Source organism: Protopterus annectens, chromosome 2.part0 (assembly GCF_019279795.1).
Source record: "Protopterus annectens isolate FY-2018-M chromosome 2.part0, PAN1.0, whole genome shotgun sequence".
NCBI classification, from domain to species: Eukaryota; Metazoa; Chordata; order Ceratodontiformes; family Protopteridae; genus Protopterus; species Protopterus annectens.
Window position 1 is genome coordinate 1,223,318,664 of NC_056728.1, and position 26,392 is coordinate 1,223,345,055.

Genomic DNA, 26,392 nt, shown 5'->3' on the forward strand with positions numbered 1-26,392 from the left:
ACATTATCACCCTGTGCATATGATGATGCCTGTGCCGCATCCTTGTCATACACACCATCGGTGCAGGGACATGTTCATATGATCTGACGCGCAGGGTGAACATACTAGGTAGACAATTGTAGATCATTATTGTTGAGTAGTGTTGACAGGCAGCAGACATACTAAGTACTGCAGTTTTAGAATGCATTTTGTATGTTTGACAGCATGTATCATGTGTAACAACACTAACAGCATGTTAATCTTGACATTCTGCATTCCTGTTTCAGGTGTAGTTGCATGTGCCGGGGGATGTTGGTGTTTGTGGGAGTCCCATATGTACATGATGACTACCCACAGGTCAGTATGACAATACCTGCATGCACTTTGTAGCTTCCATATCACAGTTATATTCACCCATGTTTCAATTATGTTTACTGTTCTAATCATCCAAGAGCATGATAGCTGTGTAGTAAGCTACTGTGTTCAGAACTGTCACATCCATAGTGGGTGACATCACAGGTATAGTTACCTGGAGCGCAGAGTGGGTAAAAGATTGGTATGCTGGATGACAAGGGTAAAGGCCAGTGGAAATAGTGGCTTCTCACTGGGAAGCAGTAATACCCACTGCCATGACAGCATGCAAACACAGACACACCCACACATTCAGGGATTCCAGACACAGTAACACACACTCTGATACACACACACACACAGTTGCCAGTGTTCGGATGAGAACCCCTGCCTATTTGCATATCATAATTATAGTACTATGCAATTACAAGATGCGCCACAGAGATTACACATGTACAGGTAGTTGGAATGGCCTAAGATCAACGACATCAACAGGGATACTACAGTGCAGTGAGTGTATGTGGGGAGGGGGGGGTCCATCAGTAGGCTATGTAACAACAGGTCACACCCCAGGGCGTACATGTTAACAGGCGGTTAGTATGCCTGTCTATGATTGATGATATCAACAGGGATACTAGACTGCTTAGAGTGGATGGGGGGAGGGGGCATTATCATTTCACTATGGTAAAATATAGCCTCACTCCAGGAACCGGACAGCCATACACACACACACACACACACACACACACACACACACACACACACACACACACACACACACACACACACACACACCAGCATTCACAAAGATATACACCTATGTCACACACATACAGACATTTTACATGTGTGAGGTTTAACCACCTACATATGCCTTTCTTTCTACACTTCACTCTGTACTGGTGTCAACAACAGTGTTCAGGAGAGTGATAACATATGGAATGTATTCCCAACCATATCTGACATATATGGACACAGACCCACACTTGCCAAAACTGTGAATCAAACACCTGCCTATCTCATGATAGGTACTACAGCAGTACAGCACTATCACATCCGGTACAATGCCTACTGACTCCTTCGTTTAACAACTGTGCTGATATATGCACAATATATGCACAGGGGAGGTATTACTGTTACAGGTGTCATGGGGTTTGCCTTTGGTGTCACCCTTACAGCATTCTACATTGTCTGTCTTCCACTTCAGTTAACAAAACTTGACCTTAGCAGGTACACAGGTTATTGTAGGACTGGTTGTAACACACCAGTGAGCTGTCCTCAGTAATCATTCATCTGCAAAGAAGCCCCACCACTTAGTAGTCATGTCCAAACATCAGTCCATACCTCATGTACGGCTTACTGTACTTAGAGCTTATCATCATATACAGTTGGCAATGTTGAAGCTGTATTGCAACAGCATGATGTACTAAGACAACAGTCACCTTCAGACATCAGACACTGCACACACATGGAATCTACACAAACAGCAATACATGTATACATATGCGGTTTACATCAGTATGTGCACTAGCAGGTCAAGAGGATACATTCCACACCTTCCCCATGCCATGTGTGAAACATAGCCGAGCATTACACCGTAATGGATGTTATATTCCTGTACTGATAGGACACCACCACTTTCACTGAGTAGCCAAGTATACATATATTACAACAGCACATATCAGTGTGACACACACAGCATTATTCCATGTCATGCTCCTACAAACTGTTACTTGACAGTGCCATGGTGAAACCAGGGCACTGTAATGGTCAACAGTGAGCACATCATTTGCCACACACCTCATGTGTACTGGAAGAGTGCCAGCAATGTGCTCTGTTAGAGCTAGGCAGTACACTCATTCACGCATGTGTGAGGTCTGTGGCTTGTAAACATCTCACCCTAGCATGTACTGGCTATTGTGGTACTAAGGCTAATGTCCAGACAGCATACAGCATGCATGGCTTGCAATTGTTGACATGGGGTATATGTAGGAGCTGTGGCCACACATGGCTGTACATGTCATGAACATATTACCTGTGACTACCCAGGATCATACAGTGCAGAGCTGCATTTCCCTGAGTCTGTAGATACAGGCCTTGTGTAGGTCCTATGGTCCTGTTATTTGGGTATATTTGTAGGCATTGCATTAGGTGGACATGTCTAAAGACTTACATGCCACATGGGGTGTTGTATGATATAATAGGTGTCATGGGTGATGGTAGAGGGGGATATTACCTCTGTCAACATAGATATCAACCCTTATGTACTGTTAGCATGCTATCTGCCGTGTGCATGTGTGTAATGACTGTAGCCATCTGTATGTAGAAGGGTAAATGAAAGCTATGGTAATGTAATATATATTGTATAAGTGTGGGATGTACATATCCAGGACAGGTGCGGTTAGGGCATATCCAACCATGAGGGTGTTGTTTAATGGTGTACAGCAACAGCCGACCGTGTTAATGCTGACAACATCCGAGGGACCCTGGTATATGTACAACTGAGCAGGTTACAAACAGTGGTATTATTGCATTGCATAACACATTATGCAGCTGTGTCTGTACATGGGTACATTGCACAGTTGATGTAGGCCTAGGTACAGTCCACCAATCGAAGGTTATCTGATGGTCTACCATACTATGTCATACCACATATGGATGTGTGTTGGTAGTCTGGGAACAAGGTGGTGGATGTATATGAGGATACAACCTAGAATGCAGCATTTGCCACTGTCACTGACTCATCTGTGATGCGTTATGTCGGAGTAGTGGTCTTTACATGTGAGTAGCCTTTATGAATATGTGTACACCACCACCTGGTATGGTCCATACCACTGTTATGGCCCAAATGTCTGGATCTGAGTTATATGGTGGTAGTGCAATTGTGCACTATAGAGCCTTCAGCCAGGTGTTACTCACTGCACAGATGTCAGTATTCCCCATTGTAGGTTCTACATTGAGCAAATGGATTACTAAAGGTACACATCTAGCACGGGTTAGCATAAGCATCGAATGCAATTGTCATGCAGGTGTCAGGGTGTTACTTCTGTGTGTAGGACATTTGCCTTGGAGTGCGGCTATATGGGTAAATGTGACCTAGTTATTATCCACACACACATGTAACAGGGATGCATTTGCTCTGTGTTGAAGGCTCGTTGTTCAGTCATGATAGCCCCGAATGACAGACAATGGACAACCTCATAAGTCAGGGGGTTGGGAGGATGGCCTAATGGTTATGGTGTTTGCCTTACAAACACAAGGTACAGGGTTTGAGTCTAACAGGGGATAATTGGCTAGGCTTAAAATGGCTCGCAAAGGCAGTTAGCCTAGTATGAATCTATGAATCTATGAATAACAGCAGGACATTGGCTCATTGTTTTGGTTGCCACCTGTACCATGACATCACTGCGCATGGCATTAATGTGCTTGGTAGCAAATGCCCCATGTAGCAGAACATGTGTATATGACTAATGTGAGATATACTTAGGGTAGCAGTCCTGCTTATAATGACAACTACTACCACAGCTGGGAGAGGTCACCTTGTCACCTGCACCTCAGTACCATTACACAAGGTGGCTCACACATTATGCTTGCACATGCCACTGTTCCACGTATAATGCCACTGTCCATAACCTGCTATCAATGTATGCCTTTCAGGGCGGCAAGGTGTGTGACACATGCTGTAGGTAGCATCCACCTGTGCGACCCAGGTAACCTATTGTCTGTCACGCCCACACATGCATGAATGTGTATACGTAACATATATATGTCAGTACTTCATGTACATGCATGCATGTGTATCACACAGCACAGACATAGATATATAATTTACAGGCCACATACAGGTATCAGGTAGTAAACCAGTATGATGTACCTAACTGTAAACCTGTGTGTTTACAATAGGAGTCCATTACAACATGTTCTGTACATGTAAGTGTTTGAGCATGCACACTGTGGCCTTCGGTGGTTAGAATCAGAGTGCATCCCAAACAGCCCTGTGCTACTAAGTGTATGAGCGTACCCACTGTCACCTTGTGTAATTTGAGTCAGTGCATCCAACAAGCCCTTTGTTACTAAGTGCATGAGCATGCCCAGTATAACCTTGTGTAGTCACAGTGCATCCCAAATGGCCCTGTGCTACTAAGTGCTACTAAGTGTATGAGCATGCCCACTGTAACCCTGTATGGTGATAGTAGTTGTCTATTCCGCAGATGGCCATACTCTAGTTCAGGTTCCTGTTGTGCTACAACTATACCTCTCAGGCCTACCTGTGGATGGTGTGTCTTGTTTGTGCATACAGGTTGTAATGGACACCTACTTTAAACATACAGGTCTACAGCTATGCACTTCATGACTGTCAGTCTCCCTGTTGTTGTCCTCAATTGTAGAAGGGAAGTCTGACTGCCTTGGGATATGTAATTTCTGTGGCATGTCTTCTAACTGTGTAGTACTGTAATAGTGATCCTTAGATAGGCAGAAGTTCTGATTCCACCACTGTCAAGTGTGTGTGTGTGTGTGTGTGTGTGTGTGTGTGTGTGTGTGTCAGCATAGGCTGAGTGTAGTTGTGTGTGTGCATTTGTGTCTGCATCCTGTCATGGGAGTGAGTTTTGCTGCATTCCAAAGAGATACCTCCTTTTGCACTGGCCTTTATCCTTGTCAACTGCTATACCTCTCTCTTCCCCCCTCCCCACTGCAAATAATTGGTCCTGTGATGTCACCAAGCTCAGACGTGGAATCAATAAGTGTAATTGTATGTGTTCTGTGGCACATACCCAAACTGCATACCACTGTACTAGTTACCTTTACATAGGCAAGATGTGTATGCACGATACTGGAATGTGTGTGCGTGTTTGTGTGTGTGACTACCCTGTAGCCAGGCATACACATGTGTAATCCCATTTGGCACACCATGGTAGCCATCTGTGGTGACCAGTGTCTACAAAGTATTACATAGTTAGGAATGGTAAAGAATACACAGTCAAGCACGACTACAGTTGGGTATGTTATTTTCCTGTGCCACTGTCGAGCAGTGACACAGAAGTGGTCACTGGGGTGTAGGTCCATACCCATCATTCCCCCACCCTAACTCCACAATCCCCGGGGTAGATTACATTAGCCATCATTCCCCACTTCAAACTCCACATACACAACAACCATCCCTTCTCTGGTGAACTGCTTAAGATTTAAATGTTATAACACAAGAGATGCCTCTGTTTTGTGTACACGTCAGTTCCTTTGGAACCCTTCTGTGTCACAAAGGGCATTCAAACATGTGTGTGTGTGTGTGTGTGTGTGTGTGTGTGTGTGTGTGTGTGTGTGTGTGTGTGTGTGTGTATATATATATATATATATATGGCTATGGCTGTGTCTGTGTATATGCATATATATATATATATATATATATATATATATATATATATATGTGTGTGTACACATCCCGTAGGTGCATATATATATATATATATATATATATATATATATATATATATGTGTAGGTATGACAGTTGTACAGATGTAGACTTGTCTTTGTTGTTTCGCAGAGTACAGTACATTCAAGGGTACTGTACATATGTACACAAAGGGACTGGCCCATTTGTTTTCAGTACTGTGGAATACCTGTAGTAAGATGTGCATTATAGACTCCATGCAACATGTGTACAACCCAGATGGCTTAGTGGTATGTCCATTGACCTCAGTGTGCATGGTCCAGGGTTCAAGACCTGCAAGCCTTGTTAATGCTGTCATTTAAGACTGCACAAGACAACTTTAAGCAGGTGTAATTGTGTTTTCGTGACAGTAAGCAGCGGGTACATGCAGGTAACAGACATGTACACCCCGCGGTACACTTGGAATGCCCTTCTTTGGCAGTTCTGCTGATGTCACCCACCTACGTATACACCTCTGGTTCACTGTAACCCAGTATTCTCTGTAGTGTCTGCTGTAACTGCGTTTTGCTATAGTGTGATAAACTTAGTAAGTAGGGGTTCTATTCCAAGAGAGACCAACTGTGTGTGTGCATTGCTATCTGCCTGAGACAGGAATAATGCTTTTTAGAGTATACACACTCTTTACGAATCACATGACCTCCTTTGGCAATCCTGCTGATGTCACTCACCTAGGAATACACCTCTAGAACCACTATAACCCTGTATTTTCCGTAGCGTGTGCTGTAACTGCGTATTGCTGTAGTGTGATAAACTAGTTAGGTAGGGGTTTTATTCCAAGAGAGACCAACTGTATATGTGTGTCTCTGTCTGCCTGAAACAGGAACTATGCTTTTTAGAGTATGCACACTCTTTACAATCCACATGACCACCTTTGGCAGTCCTGCTGATGTCACCCACCTAGGAATACACCTCTAGGACCACTGTAACCCTGTATTCTCCGTAGTGTGTGCTGTAACTGCATATTGTTGTAGTGTGATAAACTAATTAGGTAGGGATTCTATTCCAAGAGAGACCAACTGTGTGTCTTTGTCTGCCTGAGACAGGAACAATGCTTTTTTAGAGTATGCACACTCTTTACGATTCACATGACCACCTTTGGCAATCCTGCTGATGTCACCCACCTAGGAATACACCTCTAGGATCACTGTAATTCTGTATTCTCCATAGCACGTGCTGTAACTGCGTATTGCTGTAGTGTGATAAACTAGTTAGGTAGGAGTTCTATTCTAAGAGAAACCAACTGTGTGTGTGTGTGTGTGTGTGTGTGTGTGTGTGTGTGTGTGTGTGTGTGTGTGTGTGTGTGTGTGTGTGTGTCTCTGTCTGCCTGAAACAGAAACTATGCTTTTTAGAGTATGCACACTATTTACTATTCACATGACCACCTTTGGCAATCCTGCTGATGTCACCCACCTAGGAATACACCTATAGGACTGCTGTAACCCTGTATTCTCTGTAGCGTGTGCTGTAACTGCATATTGCTATAGTGTGATAAACTAATTAGGTAGGGGTTCTATTCCAAGAAAGACCAACTGTGTGTGTGTGTCTCTCTGTCTGAGACAGGAGCTATGCTTTTTAGAGTATGCACACTCTTTACAATCCACATGACCACCTTTGGCAATCCTGATGTCACCCACCTAGACATACACTTCTGGGACTGCTGTAGCTCAGTATAATCTCCGTAGTGCATGCTGTAACTGCGTAATGCTGTAGTGTGATACACTAGTTAGGTAGGGGTTCTATTCCAAGACATGGCAGGTGTGTGTTTGAATGTCAGAGCCTGTGTGGAGGTGGCTGTGAGTGTCTAACCACTGGACATTTTGGAAAGCAGATTTTGTAGTTTTCCTATATGGTGTCCGTCTTATATGTCACAATGTCCACCTCACGAGGAGTACAGATGTCAGTCAGCCAAGGGACTGGGTTGGCAAGCCATACCCCTACATCTGGCAAATGGTCTGGTGAACAAAGTATGCAACCCTACTATTACCCGAAATACGTCCTGAACCCATGTGTCATACACAAACACACTTGCCTAGAATATCCCGCTATATTGCTAGCACCCTGCACATTGATGACAGATAGTAGGCATGGTGTGATTGCAGTGGGCTGCAGAGGGCATGGAACCCTGTACAGCAGTACAATAGGCACATAATTGTGGACAATGTGCCTTCACTATGTTCCCCACTGGATGCCTGCAACATATGTGGTGCCATCAAATGTGATCCACAGAGGCCATACAATGCCTTACACATGTGTCCTGTATGGACCGATGCCACTGACACCAGGCAATACCTGTATCATGCTATCAATGCAGGTGCAGGGTCAACCTGCTGACTATAAGCAGGTTCTGCCACACATGGTCAGTATTGGCATATCGGAGGATAACGGTCTGTGTACACAACATGTGCCAGCCAAACCAGGTACACCTGTACATGTCACTGTACATTATTGTGGGACATGCACATCCCAGGCAATGTCCATGTCAAGGACTATCAAACACAGACATGGCATGCATTGCAAAGCTATGGCCATACACAATGGTAACCAGGATGTCAGGACAGTTCATACAATACCCATCTGTGTGGGACATTGCTGACACTACACCCCTGTACCACACTGTACACCATTGTCGGGTGGCATGATGTCAAGGACTGCCCCTCGCCCAGCCTTGTACAGCCATCTTGCACAGCCATCCACTACACACCCATGAACCAATGCACACATGCATGTCAGTACTGGCACCTTGTGTCTGCGTGTGGGGTATGATGCTCCCAACCACAGTCACTCCCAGTATAACTCCCATTGGCATACTGACAGATGTCAAACATGTTCACATGCCCTAGCCCATAGAACCTTCAGATATCCCCTGTGGTGCATGTAGTACCTGTGCATTACTGCAGTTTGGCAAACTAAGTGGTTTGGGTGTGCATTTGTGGGCCTGACAAAGAGTGTCAATGTGAGTCCATTAGAGAGTGTGGTTGTGTTGACAATGACATCCATTGATGTGGACAGCCATGTGTGCTACACTTAATGTCTGTCTACTATATCTCTGTGGCAGATGTCGCACACCAACACACATATATGTTCTTACAGCACGCCACCATGTCCGCTTTGTGGCACATGGAGTAACTGCATGCACTTGTAATAGTAATGACTAGTCAGTCAGGGGTTTGAACCCCTGTACTTGTATGTGTGTGACAGACGATGCTTAGGTTTTAGTCTCCAAGCCCTTCTCTGATGTACTTTGCCTCTGTCTGTCCCTCCCACACACTCTCTGGTTGATGTGGAGGTGTAAACCTTCTCAGCAGCAGCTTGTGTATTGTAAATGATGGTCATGTTCGGGTGATGGCCTCTGCACCTATTGCATTCCTCCTCTAGCTGAATACATGTGGAACAGCTGCGATGATGTTCCCATAGCCATTCACATGAAAAACACAGTACAATAAATAGGAACATCATGTTGGTGTTTGCCCATGACAGTCGCTGTGAGTGGTACCTGGATCTGGTGTTTGGTAAACGGAATCACAGATGATATCTGGGTGTTCCTCAAACAACAGACACAGTGGGAAATAGCCTAAAGACAGGAGGGTGATGTGCCAGACATGACTACAGCATGTAAGTGTAGCTATGTTTAATTGAGACAACTGCCTGTTTAACAAGGTGTGTGTGGTAATGGCTATTCTGCATGTTTTAAAACTGACAAGATAGTGCTCTGTTTGTTAGGTACCCCCATCTGTAGGGCCATCCATGGACTGGTCAGTGTGTGGAACCATTTGTTTCCTGTGCTACTCACTGAACACACATCTGTGAACAGCAGGAGCATAGTGTGAGGATTGCAGCCAGTACATGGTGATAGTGATGAGTTACTGCCATTGCATCCCTGACTGGACATATGTCACATGAAACAGTGGTATGACAGGCACTCTCTGGGGTTCTCAGTGACATGCCAATAATAGGCCACTGTTCATAGCTGCAGTCACAAGTCTTCTACATGTTGTACAGATATCATATAGTATATATGCATGTGTTGTGCTCCCTCTGCAAATGTATACCATCTGTCGTGTTGGATTGATGGTCATATCTATGCATGCTGTTGTAAGTAATCCTGAATGCTGTTGACTATTACTAAGCCATATCTTTGTTTAAACTGCAACACCATAGGCTGTATAGGTTTGGAGGTCCCGGCAGAACCTCCTGTCCCACTTCAGCTGGCCATGGCACCGGGCACCAGCACATCTGGGGCTTAGCCTTGGACCTCCACCTCTGTTGGCTCTGCACCACCTTCTGGTGGTACCACCACTGAGGATGGGGCTTGTCCCCCCTGGGAGCATGTCCAGACAGGACATGTCCGCTGTCGTACAGTCCTGGACATGGTGCATAGGGGGCTCAATAAGGGACTTCGAGGCCAGATACACCAGCTCAAGGCCAGATACACCAGCTCAAGGGCAGAGTGTCACATTTACAGGGTGAGGCTGCCCCTCCTAGACAGCCCCCAGCACTGCCACCTTTGCAGCTGTTTTGGTGCAGTGGTGGCTGCCCATGGCTGGGGACCTCCATCTCACTGTTTCCATCTGGGGGCTCATGTGCTTGTGAATGCCGAACACCCCTCCCCGTCTGAGGTCTATCCCCCACATGTGTCATATACCGACCCTGTATGCTGTCTTGTCTGTCATCCTACCCTACCTATCCTCCACAAGCATACCTACTCTCCTTCTCCCACATTCCACTCTCACCCTACGGAAACAAAAGGTCAATCGGTTCCTAGAACAACATTTTCCCCATACATAGCTGTCCATTTCACACAAGTGTCCACTGGACACATGTAACCCTTTTAATATGCATCACAACATACTCCAGTTGTCCTCACCCCTGTCTCTCAGGCGCATGATCCTAGTATGCACAAGACTCCTAAATGTTCCAGGTACACGTGATGTGGACGACCCCATTGTACACACAACACTACCAGTTCCTCTATGGTTACCCCATGTACCTTTAACATGATGACGATGTCGCACACAGCACCTTGCAAGAGTACTGTTCTCACATAATGATTGGACAGGAACTGATGTATATGGCCAGTGTACAAATGTTTGCGTGTATGACTGACACATGTCTGTCTGAGGGAGTCTTGATATTACATAGGACAACACCACTACATAGTACAGGCGTTGCTGGTGTTTCCCTTTTCATTCCTTTGTAATGCTTTGTTGTCACATGGGATGTTCCTGATATATCTATATATATGCATGTATCTATATGCTGGACATAAACACTCACACATACATCTACATAATGTAATACATTTCCTATACTTTTGAATGACTGCGCTGGATGAGATGCTTGTGATAAGGTCCAATGTTTGTATATCTGCCATGGCTTAGTGGTACATCACAATAGCTGTGTGTGCAGGGTCCTGGTTTCGAGCCTTGCAGAGATCGTTTATTTTGTTGCTGGGCAGAACAAGGCTATTGGATACAGTGTGATTAAGGCACATTAAAGCAGTTGTGAGCGGGTGTGCATGGGTTTGTGCGGTGCTAAGCAATGCCAGCCTCTGGTTACAGTTTCTTACACTCAGTTAGCCTCTACATTGCTTTACCAGTGTAATACTCGCATAATGGCGGCCAAACAGGCTTACACCCACTTGCTCCCGCACTTGCAAATGCACTGCATTTGGTGTTTGCATCTGACACTCACACCCCTGCTTGGGAGTGAGGACCATGATATTACCTCGTGATGCCTATTACATCAGATTACATGCCTACAGTATCGGGAATGGCTGCCCATTAGGCGACAGTATGCCGTTTGACTGTACGGATTCCGCGGCCTGTCCAGAGTTTGATTCATATTATTGGTGTGTTCCTCTTACAATCTGCACCCATCTGGCTAATACATAGGAACTGACACTCTTCAATACAAACAAGTAATTGGGTTTTAGAACCCACATCCTTCAGCCGAGTCTTGCTACTGCATACCTAATATTCTATCACCTTTCTAAGGTTGTCAGTGGAATATGTGCTTTCTGTCCCTATCAGACCTCTCATATGATTGGGGAAATATACAAACTGAATTGGGGACATGGCATAACAACATCAGGGACACATTTAAAGTATTGGTGCAATTAACCTGACACATTGACAGACTCAGAGCATATGAATTCATACACATTTTCTGAGGTAAATGATGTTTATAACTCTTAATTTTTGTCATTATTCATTACATGTAATTCACCACCTTTCCTCCAAATGTCACTAGTTTTAGGAGGGATTAAGTGGGGCAGAGTTAGAAACAGAGTCGAAATCTGGGACATCCCTGGAAATCAGGGACAGTTCAGAGGTGTGGTCCCTATTTGTTCCCCCAATGGTTTATGTCCTGTCCAGTGGATGTGCTCTTAGGGGTTGAGAGGTATGGGCATCAGCTATGCCCATTTCGGAATATTACTTGCATCCCTGGGGCGGTCCTAATATGACTTTGCCAGCCAACACCTGCACACCTAGGCCCATAATTGCATACCTATACTTCCCCCACCTGCCACTTCTCTACAGCACTCATCCTTAGTGTGGGTGCAGGTGGGGTATAAACACACCACTACACACTGCCCACTCTCCTCATGTCGGGACACATGTTGTACATTGTGTCGACCCATGGGTTATCAGGCTTGCACAACCTACTGGTCTGTGTACATCTACAGGCTGGTTTGATAAGTCATTACCGGGACTGCCTCCGATCATTCATTTTTGGTGTCCCACAAGGGGACATCAATGTCTATGTTTCAAGATTAGACCTGGCAGGTCTCTCCCACTGGTAGTATCCTGCCAGTGGTCTGGGAAGCAATGGTGTGTTTACCTTTATTGTGTGTCTGTATGTCTCACTGGCCTAGCTGGAGGAGGGGGGGTTGATGCTACGTGTTACATATTTGTTTATTGGACCCCTCACCCCCATATGCATGGCCTGTGAACATATGTTACTCGTAACTGCTATATCGTATCCTAGCTATATACATGTGTATATTTACAGTCACATATATATATATATATATATATATATATATATATATATATATATATATATATATAAAATATATATCCATTTACATTATTATCTACAGATATATCTGCATATGTATGCATACATGTATATTTATATTTTGCTGTCTATATATATATATATCACAACATATGGGTCTATGGGTGTCTGCATATGTATATATTTATATGTGGGTATGTATCTGTATTCTGTCTCTGTATGTATAAATTTGTACTACGGAGAGGGAGAGGCTTATCTCTGTGTCACTATGGGTAGATATACACAGACATACCTCTACATATATACGTGTACATCTGGTTATTCCGTTCCTTACCATATAGATTACACTTTGCTGCATTGGGACTAGTAGTGGGTGTGGCTGCTCGTTGGGCGATGCCTCTGCCCAATGAACACATTCGCTTACATCCCTAGGGCTGTCCATATAGGCCCACATCAGCCAACACCTGCACACCTAGACCCATAAGTAGTTACCCATAGTTCCCCCACCCACATCTCCTCAACAGCACCGATCCTTACTCTGGGTCCTGGTCTGTTCTGGACACACCACTACATGCTGCCCACTCTCCACTTCACGGGACCCATTTCATACAGTTGTCTCGGCCCATGGGTCATCAGGGTTTCCCACCCTTGTATTCCGAGTATGTATACATCGCAGCCAGTCTATCACCTTCTTTTGGTCTTGGCAATTTTTGGGGTGTCGCTCCAGTGTGTGTTCCAAGATTAGGATTCACGGGTGCACTATGTACCCCCCCCAGTTGTATCCTGCCTGTGGTCTGGGCAGCAGTGGACTCTTTACTTTGTTTGTGTGTATGTTTCCCGTGTCCGGCTGGGGGGGGGGGGTGGAAGGTCATGCTACGTGTTTCATGTTTCTTGCTTGGGCTCCTCACTTCCATTGGCATAGCCTGTGAACATATGTCATTTTTGTCTGCTGTTTCCTATCATAGCTGTATATCTGTGTATATCTACGCACACACACACACACACATATATATATATATATATATATATATATATGTATATATATATATATATATATATATATATATATATATATATATATATATTTATATATATATATATATATATATATATATATATATATATGTGTGTGTCTGTAAAGCAATACATACCCCGTGCAAACACACTTACACATGCTTACTGGTGTTTATATATGCTTGACCTGCTTACTAGTGCCCTATTCATTATGACACTGACACTTCACTCCAGTTATCTTTTAATTGATATTTTGCAGGTTATACAGTGGACAGATGTCACAATATGTTAATTTATGTATTACCAATTGTAAATGTGATACAGTGGGTTTCGGTGCAGGAATGTCTGTTCGTTAGGGGGTTGCTCTAACCAATACACTATTGCTGTGCTGCTTCATTTGCATATATACCCATATACCCATGGCTCCTGGTTCCCCAAACACACACACCAATGCCTCCCTAACACTGCTGTCATCCATTCTCCAGTTGGATTCGCAGTGTATCCACACCACTACACATTGGCCACTCCCTACTCCTGTAGACCCATCCCATCGGTTGACTCACTCCACGTATCCTCAGAACTCCCAAACATTTAGTCCACAAACATTGGTGACGTGAGCGACCAAAAGAATACTATTTGTAATTTTTGGGTTGTCCCACATGGGACATGCATGTGTTTATGTTAAGATTAGACTCTATACTTCTTACATCCTTACTCCCGTTAACATGACACTACAAATAATATGTATGACTATGTGGTAACGCACACGTTACACATGAGAGCCTAATTATGTACGTGTTCGGCTCGAACCGTGACTGCCTGTTTGATAGGCGGATGCTCTAAACACTACACTATTGACACTTATGTTGATTCTGCTTGTTTTTCTCTATTTGAATGAATATGATGTGTAAGCTATGCTTGGCAGAGGGTGGCGACGCGAAGACATGCTGCGCTTTGCTTACACCTTCGCTATTGCTGCAATTCGAATGTATAATAGGGACAAGGGGACAGGGGAATCTAATTGTGACAGTTCTAGGGACAGGGCTCTGCATTCCACTACGTACTTGTGTGTTTACTACTTTGATTTTATTTCACTGTTCGTGGACACTCTTGTATGCTTAACATACATTTCGGTATCCACGGACACTGACTTACTGACTTACTATTAGGGGCGGGATCTGCTAGTAGGCATAGTAGGTTTTGCAAGTGTTGGGGCATGTTTACTCCTGTGTAGAGCACTTGTACATGCCCCCTGCACTCGCACACATTTCCTGTGCACGTTGACGGTGCGTCGGTGCGCCCTCATACATATTCATATGGTGCTACTGCGCCATCTGTAGTGAGGATGCTCTGTGCAAGGCTAAAACCGTCCTTGTGCCGAGCTTCTTGAATCCTGGGGAAAATATATCTAGAAGATAATGTCTCCATGAAAGAAAGAAAGAAATAAAGAGAAAGAAAAAGGAACTAAAGAATAGCCACTTTTAACCCCCCTCCACATTATACCTTTCAAACTATGCAAGAATTGTGAACAAAGCCAAAAGTAATAGAGGGACAAAGGCTCAGAATTAGGGACACACCTTAAATATTATAAATTTAGAAAGTTGTTACAGTAAATGGTTTTGTATTAGCATGCATTTTCTGAAGGATATGCATTATGAAACTCATATCTGTGTTGTTACTTAATAACTTTGATCCTCAATGATGTGCCAGAAAGCTAGGCATTTTATGAGGAACAGATCAAAATTATGATGGAAAAATCAGAACATTCTGCAAAAATCTGGAAAGTTGAGAGGAATGCCCTTTTGGTAAGAAAGTTCAGGAAATCTTCTCATTCATGTAATTTTCCATCTACTGCTGTTAAGGTCAGAGGGCTACAGCATACCATGATGTTTTTTTTCCTGTAACACACACCTACCATGGTGGTGCAGCGGTACCATTGTTGCCTCACAGCAAGAGGTTCACCTGTTCGATTCTCGGCTGGAGTGTGGGGAGTGCCTTCTGTGTGGAGTCTGCATGTCCTCCCCACGGTTGGGTGGGCGTTTGAAAGACATGCGTAAATGGGCGTGCCTTTGTTGAAGGTTGGACGTCGAGCTGGTGAAAATCTACTGCGTGCATGAAAATCTACTGCCACTAATTAGCGGACCGGAGTTCCGCTGTGGTGACCCCTAACCGGGAAAAGCCGAAAGACCAACAACAACAGAAGGCCTGCCTGGTATATAGCAATACCCATAAATAATTGCAAATAATAGGTTTAATCCATTAATTTTATCTTGATAACTCAGGAAAAGAAGCAACATAGAAGTGTTATTTTGAGGACACCAGAGTCTTTAATGACATTTAGCAAAGTCAGAGCCATTATAATGCCATGGAGATAGCATTTGTGATAAGAGTAGGGATCACGAGCTTTCCTCCTGTGAGTGGTCAGGAGATTTCAGTCTGCTACTAGTTCCTTGCCTGCTATTGGGAATCATGCAATTCTGTCTACAATATTAGAAGGCTCCCACACAGCTGTGCTCTTCCATAGATTTACTGTGCCCACCTGGAAGCAAATGCTTTCCTTACTCCTACTCTTTGTTATGCTGTCTTACATTAAGCGTGCACCATTGGTCTAACCTCCAGGTGTCACGTCTGTCTTTGTGTGAGTACCAGCACCTCTAGAAATCTGGCATTGAGAACCAAAGATTGTGTGCATTCCATCAAGATTAGGGCCAATAATAGCCAGAAATACTGGGTGATCAAATGGATGCAACTAAGGACATTATCTTTTTGAGCTTTGATACAGAATCTGATTTGCTTGGACGTAATAAGACATAATAAGGCCTTTTTCAATTTAATTTTGGTGGCTGCTAAAAAAGCAGTTCCTGGAAAATGGAATCAAAGACTAAACCAGCTATATTTGAAGTACTGAATATTGTAATGGAGATAAAAGAAATGTAAGAGGGATCTTTAGAAAAGAGTACATGCAAGTTAGATAGAAAAAATACATGCAGAATAATGTTTTGGAGGAGGAAGAGGAGTGAGGTTTAAGGGAAGGCAGGAAGTGAACAATTTATGTTGGATTGGTGATAATTATACAAAAGTATATATGTGATGTATCATGTTTGTAACTGGGAACATGTTAATATGGTTTGTTTTCTTTTATATAAATGTATGTTTTCTTATGTCTTGTGTGATAATTCAATAAAAGTTTTAAAAAGACTATGGTCAGTAATCATAATTTATTTAAGCATCTAAATTTGCATAGGGGAAGAGGCAGATTTTTATTCTAGGTTCTAGACAGAGTTAGTGTTGGTGAAACGGGGGATTGACATTGAAAATTTGCTGAACAGAAAAGAGATGCAATAGAAATTAAGTTTAGAAGCATATAAATTACCAGATTTAAATAAAATAGTATTAAACCACAACCTAGATAAAAAAAATTTGAGATAGGCTATGCTGAATGCATTTTGTCATTTACTGATTTTTATATTGAGGAACTTTCTTAGACGGTGGAACATTTCTATGTTTTTAATTGTCCATTTTTATCTCAGATAACATAACTTTTATAATCCTATGTAGTTGGGAATGATTTTGAAGTGATTTTTATCTCATTAAGTCTCACCTGTCTTAAGGCCCTACAGACACACACACACACACACACACACACACACACACACACACACACACGTGGGCGTGGGTTGACCTCTGCAAAATACTTTTTTTTTTTTTTTCAGTTTTGCTGGTTTATGGGAAATGCGTTTAGAAAAGAAGTTGCATTTTAGATGAAGTGACATAAACCTGTGTGTGTATATGGACTCACTTCAGAAGACTGAAAGACCAAAATCTTGAATTTCAAAAGACTGAGACCAAAATCTTGAAAGTTCAAAAGACTGAAAACTCAAAATACTGAATCTCAGAATACTGAAAATGCACAGGATAGCAACACTTACTATATTCCAGCACAAGTACATACAGAAATAAATAAAAGATAAACTGTTTACCACTTCTCCAAGTATAAGCAGGGGGGAAGGCCCCCTGCTTATACTTGGAGAAAAGTAATATGGTTTGGCTTGTATTTGTGTCTGTATCTACTTCTGCTGGAATATAGTAAGTGTCACTATCCTGTGTATTTTCAGCATTCTGAGATTCAGTATTTTGAGTTTTCAGTCTTTTGAACTTTCAAGATTTTGGTCTCAGTCTTTTGAAATTCAAGATTTTGGGCTTTCAGTCTTCTGAAGTGAATCTATATATATATATATATACTGCTCTATCTCTCAAATTAAACACCATATTCTCATTCTAAGGCCCCTCACTGGTCCAAATAAGTAATCTTACAAGTTAGCACTAATAAACCATAAGCACTACTTACTCTTATACTCTCTACAATTACCTTGTCCCCTATTGGTCCATTTTAATTCAATTCCCTATATTACTCTAGCATGTCCAAAGGTCAGTCAATGGTTTCCTCTCCAGTCCAGCTGGTGAATCTGGGAATTTTGAGGCAATGTTACAACTGTCTCATGTACACGGACAACCCCCTCCTCCTCCAAACAGGTTCAAATATATGTGAGAGATGCAACCATATAGCCAAACTGGAGGCTGAGCTCTCTCATCTCAAAACTGCAATGTAAGGAACACTGACGGATTCGGCAACCAGGAAACAAGAACCACTTCAAAATGCCATGCACGAACTCTTTAATGAATAAAATAACAGACAGATAAGCACTTTCACGCACCAAAAGTGCGCTTCCTCAGATCTTCACATTCAAGTAACAAACATGAGGAGTATATATACCCAGCAAAATTCAATTAGTCATTCAATTAATCAGTTCAATTAGTTTAAAGTGATGAATAGTAGTCACTATTTTCGTAAAGAGGCAGTGCAAAACAAGCTCAAGTGACTTTTTTCTTTGTCTTTTATAAAAGATACAACCATAACTATGGCGATATGATGTTTCTCCGAAGCAATAAAATATTTCAAATGTTGAAGCCATTCATTAAAAAACATTGAATAGAAATATATACATAAATATAAGTATATAAAAATGTATAAAAATACATAATGATGCAAAATGCAGGAAACATAAAATTCAGAGCTTTCAAGTGAACGCATATATAAAAATATATTTATATATATTATTAGAATTTCTGAATCATGGTTGAGAGCATCATGTTCTATGATGTATTAGTCTAGGCACAACTAAAGCTATGTAAACATATATCTAAAATTCTATAGCAAAAAGGTGTGCTTATATATGTATAGCTAATAAATATATATTTATATCAAATATTAGTGAATATATATATAAAAACTTCAAATGTGAATGGACAAATAAATATATCATATATTGATTATAAAACATCTATATTGAAAACTAATAAATAAATATATATATAAATATAGATGTAAATATATGTATATATACATAAGGATATATAAATATATAAATATAAAAATGCATAAATATATAAATAAACAAATGATCAACTAGACATTAAATATAATATTATAAATTAATAAAATCAATCATTTAACCATGTTAAAATATAGCATCATAAATAAAATGTTGTTGCATATAGTCAATAAACTTTATAGAATCATATCATATTCATATGTAGATGTAGTATGTATTAATGAGTAGCAAATTCATAGCAGCATTTCAGTGAAAATGAACAAATATATATATATAGTCCTACGTTAAAATATATTACATTATTTGTATATCCTACCATCTAGCACTGGTTTAATGCAAATACTCTGATTCAGGCCTGGATATAAATGAGCACCTAATCTTAAAATCCATGACAATTCAACGTTCGCTAGAGTATTCACACTATTACCCCATCTCTTGTTTAAACTTACTAATTGCAATACTCTGAACTTAAAGCTATGATCTCTGAATTCAATTATGTGTTTAGCTAAAGCATTCTTATCATTCTTTTTCTTTATATCATAAATGTGATTATACATCCTTTGCTTAAATTTTCTCTTAGTCAAGCCAACATAGAATGCTTCGCATTTTGTACATGTTGCTAAGTAGACCAAATTCATGGAGTTACAGCTTGCATAAAACTTAGGTTTAAACATGAAATCCATTCTAGGATGTTTATATATTTGTTTGTCGCTGATATATCGACACATATTGCATCTAGTGCAAGGAAAGGTACCCATGGTGTTAAACTGTATCTGTTGAGTGGGATTTCCTTTCTCCTCTTTGAAGCATAACAATCTTTTTAAATTAGGTGAATTTTTATAAATGAACTTCGGATACTCTCCTACTATACTCCTTGTTGTTTCATCTATAGTTAGGAGCTTCCAATTCTGTTTGATTATATTCTTTAAATCAAAGTTGTCATTTGTATATTGCATTATATATGCTACTCTATTATTAGTGGTGGATGATGTCCATTTCTTAACTTTAGGTTTAATGAATGCTGTATTATGTTTTGTTGTTAACTCAGTCATAAAATCATGTGTTGAAAAAACTTCATTTTTAATATCATGCAACATTTTCTTACTGTATCCTCATTCTAAAAATAGCTTCTCCATATTATCTACTTCATCAATAAGTACTTGTGCATTTTCACATAGCCTCCCTACTCTGATAAATTGACTTTTGACTATGCCTGGGAACACATGTCTAGGATGCATGCTGTTGTAATGTAAAAGGTTGTTCACCCAACATGCCTTCCTGTACAGACTAGTTTCTATTTTACATCCTTTCATTGCTAAGTTAATGTCAAGAAAACTAATATGAGTGTAAGACCACTCCATAGTAAATTTTAAGAACTGGGTGGTAGAATCTAGATGTGCTAGGAACATTTCGAATTCATCCACAGTGCCATCCCATAAAATCAGAATATCATCTACAAATCTTCTATACATTTTTATATTGTTGATGTACCTAATATCACTAAACAAATTATTCCTCTCCCAGTTAAAGACAACTAAATTAGCATAAGTGTTGGCAACGGGGGTGCCCATGGCTACTCCCCATTGCTGTAAATAATATTTGTCTTTAAACATAAATACATTGTTTTCAAGAACCATTTGTAAAAGAAGATATAGCAAAGTCTTCTCATTTGTATCAAAATCTGTGTCTAGGTTGAACACTTCCATTATGGCTTGCAGGCCCTCTTCATTAGGTATACTAGTGAAGAGGTTTTTTACATCTAAAGTTATCAAAATACATCCATTCAAGGCATCTCCACAATTTTCATTAAATTCATGGATATCATCCAACAGATGATATGTATCTTTTAAAATAGTGGGGATGGAGTCAACTATGGGTCTCAATATAGTCTCAAGATATGTAGATACATTAGAAGTGACCCATCCCCTGCCTGAAACAATCGGGCGCATTGGAAGTGGAAATGTTCCCTTGTGTACCTTGGGTAGGCCTTTCATAGAGGGTATCAGTGGTGAATCAATAACTAAAAAGTCATATAACTCTTTGTCCACTTGTCTGCACATAAGGAGATCATAGATGTTATCATGCACATTTTGTATAATCTTAGATATTTCAGCAGTGGATAAAACTGTATATGTTTTAGTATCATTCAAGAGTGTATACATGTTCTCAGTATATTCTGATGTATCCATAAGAATTATGCCACCCCCTTTATCAGCTGGTTTTATGGTTAGCATATCATCTTCTATCAATTTGGCAAGTGAGTCTACTTCAGGGCTGGTCATATTATAATATTTATTCCTTTTCCTGTTATTCTTATTATCTTGTCTGTAATATTTATAAAAATCATCCTCACATATTCTAGTGAAACATTCAATATTGCTAGGTATGGTAGGAATGAAATTGCTTCTCTTTTTCAAAGGTACACTGGGGGCAGCTTCAGGTATCTCTGTGTGTGTATTAAAATACATTTTAAGGGCTACCGACCTACCAAACAATCTCAGTTCAGTCAGTGTATTATTTAATTTACTGCATTGCGAAGGTATAAAACCCAGCCGTTTGTTTAACAAAGTTAAATCACTTTCATTGATTACTTTAGTGGAAAAATCATACACCAAGTTATTCAATTTCTTACATTTTTCCTTTGTCCATATCTTTCCTCTGAAAACTTCCTCTTCCTGGGACCTTTTCTTAGTGAGCGACCTCTCGTGTGGTATGTCTGTCTGATAGGATAAGGTAAAAAACGTGTGTCATCTGAGTTCACATTTTTACATCGGACGACTTGTTCCATGTCCTTACTAAATGCTCCCAATGCCTGTTGATTGGGAGGTGGCGTTGATGTATCAATGTCGACTCTACTTTGCTTCCATACGTTAGATTGGGCTGTTTCCTTAGAAGTGGTAGCATTAGAGTCCACTTCACCTGTTACAGTTTCAGTGGATGTGTGTGTTGCACTCGGTTCCATCATCCGATCACTTCGGCTGTTCACGTGTCTCCTGTGCGTCGTGACATCATCGACTCCTCCTTCCATAGCTTCGGCTACCCCTGGTTGTATATTCTCATGTAGTCTCGGCCATACGAAAATATTGCCGTTTGAAAAATCGTTATGATCACGGCATAATTTTCTTTGCATTATTAATTTAAGCTTCTCACTGTATACATTTAATTGAGAATGCAAATTTTCTAGCTTTCTTGAGCAATAGTCAATGGTTTCTTCTCCAGTCCAGCTGGTGAATCTGGGAATTTTGAGGCAATGTTACAACTGTCTCATGTACACGGACAACCCCCTCCTCCTCCAAACAGATTCAAATATATGTGAGAGATGCAACCATATAGCCAAACTGGAGGCTGAGCTCTCTCATCTCAAAACTGGTGTAACCAGTCAGGAGGAGAAGGTAACCTCACACAACACAATTCCAGTATCACATAGTCCCACCACAACAGCAAACCAAACACATAAAAACACAAAAACATACTCGGAGGCTCTAAATAAAAATCTACCTAAGCAACAGAGACCTCCAAAGCAGACATCCAAGCAAACGCTACCCCAAAACAGAACACGTACAACACATAGCACACAAAGTCAGTGTGCCAAGCAGTCACAGCCATTAAGGAATAACACACCTGATACTCTTGTAATAGGTGACTATTGTCAGACACACTGACGTCCTGCTCACCAGGCTGAATAAAGAGAAGGTCACAGTGAGCTGCCTGTTGGGTGCTAGGATCCGCCACATAACGCAAGCACTCAGGTCACTCCAAAGCAAATACAAATATGACTCAGTCATTGTACATGCTGGCGTGAATGACCTGAGATGTACCTCCCTCGACTACATGAAAAGAGACATAGAGGAGCTCTCTGATCATGTAGCCCAGGCCGGTATGACCCTGACCTTGAGCAGCATCTTACCCTCACCTAGAATGATGCCACAGTATAAAGACAAAATGATCGATTTTAACAACTGGCTAAAATTTTGGTGTCATCCAAAGGGGATCCAGTGTCTGTCAGCCTGGGATGACATGCTCGACTAGCCACGTTGCTTCACTAGGGATGGCTTGCACCTGTCACCCCTGGGCTTTTGGATATTGGCAAAGGCTCTTGCCACCCCCATAGTGCCTTTTTTAGGCAAGGCTCAAAAGTCAAACCCACCTCCATAGACAGCACAAGGAACAAGAAACTAAGGGTAATGCTGCTAAACGCCAGAAGTCTTAACCTCAAGATGCACTTTTCGAAGCTCTCCTCAGTATGGAGAACATCGATATCTGTGCAGTGACAAAAACCTGGTTCAAGGCTCCAGAGAACACCCTAGCACTACCAGGTTATACCTCATATCATGCTTTTCGGCCCCAAAACCCGGACCGAACCACAAAAGGAGGGGGAGTTTCCATATTTATCAAGGATATCCACACCTCCAGGTTAGTGGCATTGCACAAAGTATCGGAGACCATCCATGTGCAACTGACAGTGGGCAAGACTGCTTTTCAGTTTATACCATCCTACAGACCACCCTCTCAAATCAGGAATCCCACTCGGCTTTCCTGAAAACATTGGAGAACATGAAGATCTCTCCGAACACCATTATATTGGGTGACTTCAACTACCCAAACATAGACTGGGAGTATTACTCAAGCCCCAGCACCTTAGCCCAAAGGTTCCTGGAATTTATAAACTCAGATGCTATGGAACAACTAGTCACCACTCCTACAAGAGGGGAAAACATACTAGACCTGATCATTACCAATATGGGGACTCTATGCTCCATACCAGAAGTATATCCCTCATTGGTAAGATCAGACCATAAATTAATTTCACTGGATATCCACATCCCGACCCCACCCCCAGCCCAGAAAACCACAGTGAAAAACTTCTCAAAAGTGAACTTCACACTTCTCAAAACTGAAGTGGAATCCTTCAAGGCCCCAGGGCCAGTGGAAACTACGGCCCAAACTGCAGAATCCTATATAAACGCATTCTACGGACATCTCCAGGAATGCATGGATCATGCTATCCCAAACAAAATCAAGACCCAATCATCCAAAGGCAGGCGTCCAGTCTGGTGGACCCCAGCCATAAATAAACTGTACAACAGAAGGAGGAAGCTACTACATGATAGAGCAAAATCCCTAAAGGGAAGGCATCTCTGATCAGTACTAGCAAAAAATTACGATCCCTCATAAAATCCTCCAATGCCAGCTTCGAGTGAAAACTTGCACAGGACACTAAAGACAATCATAAGGCTTTTTTCAGTTATGTTAGGAACCTGGGATGCAACTCCCAGACTTGTTCTGAGTTGATTCTAAATGACAAAAAATACACTGAACCCACAGACATCGCCAATATCCTGGCAGACAGGTTCAGTGCAAACTTCTCCACCCCCTCCCCCCTAAAAGAGCAAGTATCTATCCCGGCAGAGTGCTGCCTCCCAAACATCTCTGATGCTCAGGTGAAGGCCGCCCTCTCCAAAGCAATAAACACTGCTTCCATGGGACCAAATGGCGTCCCAGGTTGCGTCCTACATGAACTCCAAGAAGAACTAATCCCTCAAGTAAAACTGCTGTACAATCTCAGCCTCACTACAGGATATGTGCCCAAAGAATGGCGTACAGCAACAGTGGTCCCACTCCACAAAGGTGGCGCCTCTACAGACCCTGGAAACTATCGCCCCATAAGCCTGACTAGCCTAGTCTGCAAGGCTATGGAGAGGATCATCATGGAACTCATAAACAAAGACATTGGGGATCTACAGACACTAGATCCTACCCAATTTGGCTTCGTCGAGGGCAGATCCTGCCTTTTGAACCTGGTAGACTTCTTCAAAACAGTCACCAAGGCCATAGATGAAGGGAAGGTAGTCCACACAGCTTATCTGGACCTCGCAAAGGCATTTGACACAATACCCCACTCTGGCATCATAGATAAGCTATCCAGCCTAAATATAAACCCCTGTGTCACAGGATTGGTTGCAAACTGGCTCAAAGATAGAACCCATAGGGTCAAAGTTGCTGGAGCCATGTCCGACTCGAAACTGGTCACAAGTGGCTTCCCACAAGGTTCTGTCCTGGGACCTCTCTTGTTCGGTATTTACTTTTCTGAGGTACAGGCCAACGTGGGAGGACTATGGCTCACCAAGTTCGCAGATGACTGCAAACTGGGCGCCATAATCGACTCTCCAGCTGACACGAACATCCTTCAAAAAGGTCTCGCAGAGATGGATAACTGGTGTCAGAGCCATGGTCTAAAGCTAAATGCTAAAAAGTGTATAGTCATACCCTTTGGCAAAAACAATGTGCCCACATAGGTGGTAACCCATTAAGTACAGAGAAAGTAATTAGGGATCTGGGGACCCAAGTTGATAGCAATCTCTCCTTTGACAACCACATTGCCAAAGTGGTTAGAAAGACCTTCTACATAGCCCACCTCATCATGAAAGGATTCACATCTAGATCAAGAGAGGTAATCGTGCCCCTTTATTCATCCCTCATCATGCCCATCATAGAATACAATGCCCACTTTGGGATGTACCTTACCCGACACCTGCAGCAATTAGAAAGACCCCAAAAGTACCTCACCAGGAGGATCAAGGGACTCAAACAGATGCCATATGCTGCTCGGTTAAAAAAACTCCAGTTCTACTCATTTGCATACCGCTTACTTCGAGGCGATCTATGCCTGACATATAAAGCTATGTCCAACCCAGAATTAATGGACATGCTCCACCTCAGTAAATCTAAATCCCTTAGAGCCACGCGCTCGAGGGACTGGAACCTCAGCACAGAAATAAATAGAACATGCTGGAGGGACAGATTCATAACCCAGAGGCTCCCTTCGCTCTGGAATAGAATTCCAATTCATGTTAGGCAGAGCACCTCACTGACTCTCTTCAAGAAGAATCTTGATGAGTGGATGGGGGATCGTAGGTTTGTCCCGGGGATTACTCCCGTGTCACTATTAGACAGAGGCACAGTAAACTAAACTTTAAAAAGGGCACAGTATACTCAAATCAAGGGGTGGCGTAAGCCAAACACAATCGGGCTAGGCTTATAAATGCCCCAGGGCAGATAGCCTAGTATGAACCTATATATATATATATATATATATATATATATATATATATATATATATATACATATACACACACACGCAAGCATATATATGTATGTATATATATATATATATATATATATATATAT